This window comes from Plectrocnemia conspersa, unplaced genomic scaffold (genome assembly GCF_051122295.1).
Source record: "Plectrocnemia conspersa isolate PC_06_02 unplaced genomic scaffold, ASM5112229v1 ptg000011l, whole genome shotgun sequence".
Classification (NCBI taxonomy): Eukaryota; Metazoa; Arthropoda; class Insecta; order Trichoptera; family Polycentropodidae; genus Plectrocnemia; species Plectrocnemia conspersa.
The window spans coordinates 9518819-9520174 of record NW_028277175.1 but is presented as its reverse complement, the minus strand read 5'-3'; the positions used below and the strand labels follow the sequence as shown (position 1 = coordinate 9520174).

Sequence of the window (1356 nt, the reverse complement as noted above, 5' to 3'; positions counted from 1 at the left end):
TAGTGTAAATTTAAATTAATGTCTTAGATATATTTGGTTTTTTATAATATTATTGTTAGACGTGTCCAATTTTTAAGGAAGATGCAGTTTTTCTATACCTGACAAAAAATAAGTACATAGAATTAAAACATTTCCAGTTTAAAAAGCAATAGTTTAATTACTATTGTAATATTAGCTTTATGTTGATAATTTAATGAATAGTATATCATTAGGTATTTACAGTTAATTGAACACAAATCAATACTTCGTCTGTCTAATAACTTAAAATTTGTCTTTGAAATTAGAAAGTTGTTGCATAGTTATCTCGCAAATTTAATTAAAATAAATTACAACTTCAAATTGTATCTTAACTCTATTAGAAACAAACTTTTAGGCGTCTACATGCTAAATTTTAACAACTGGTTAAATTCAATGAATCTATTCAAAGCCGCAGTTTAGCAAGATCTAACGGTAACTATTCAAGAATAAATCCTTATCGGTTTACTCATGATTTGTTTATGTAGTATGCTTTTGGTTAATTATATTGAAGTAATAATTTTAGCCCAAACTGTTTCAAATTCGTTTTAAACTTATTTTATATATATTTAAAAAATATATATTTAATTTAAGATTATGCTATGTATTGTTTATTTTTTAATTGATATGTATTTGATGTATACATAAGCTTTTTTGGTTAGTCATGAATAACTTATTTATGAGACGTTAAAAATGTCACGAGAGCGGAGGTCACTTTGTATCGCGCCCGACGATCCTGACGTTATAAACTTTACCTTTGTGACCTCCGCACAGGAAAAGGTTGCAAAGGGCTCCACAGTATTCAAACTTCAACAAGTTGCCACCGCTGAAAATTACTATGAAATATGGTGCTGCGCTCGGCGAGTAATTTATTCACCTAGGGTCATGTGTCTTAATAACCGGGCCTAGGTGAATATTACAATACAAAATACACCGCAGAGATGTACGAAAAATTATAAAGAGTTATATATAATATTTTATCTAATCAAAAATACTAAGTAAATTCTTTAAATTATCTAGATGGAATTGTGTTAAAACGAATGAGAAGCAAGCGTTTCCGTAGTGTAGTGGTTATCACGTGTGCTTCACACGCACAAGGTCCCCGGTTCGATCCCGGGCGGAAACATTGTTTTATATTTTTTTTTTACAATCCTTTACTTTTAATAATGCTTTAATTTATATTACATTTTTAAATCTATTTTGAACTAATATTTCAATAAATAAAAAATATTATTATTTTTTAATCACTATTAATTTATAATTTTATAACAAATTATTTTTAAAATTTTTCAAAATAGCAGAAAGTGTATTAATAATGATTTAAAATAATCACATTGATTG

The 1356-nt window shown here is 27.1% G+C and overlaps 1 non-coding gene across 1 annotated transcript; it reads left to right on the top strand.

The window, feature by feature from the left end:
• Positions 1-1068: 1068 nt before the first annotated feature.
• On the top strand, positions 1069-1141 carry TRNAV-CAC (transfer RNA valine (anticodon CAC)). Its single transcript has one exon. It is a non-coding gene; the product is annotated as a tRNA-Val (tRNA).
• The last annotated feature ends 215 nt before the right edge of the window (positions 1142-1356 follow it).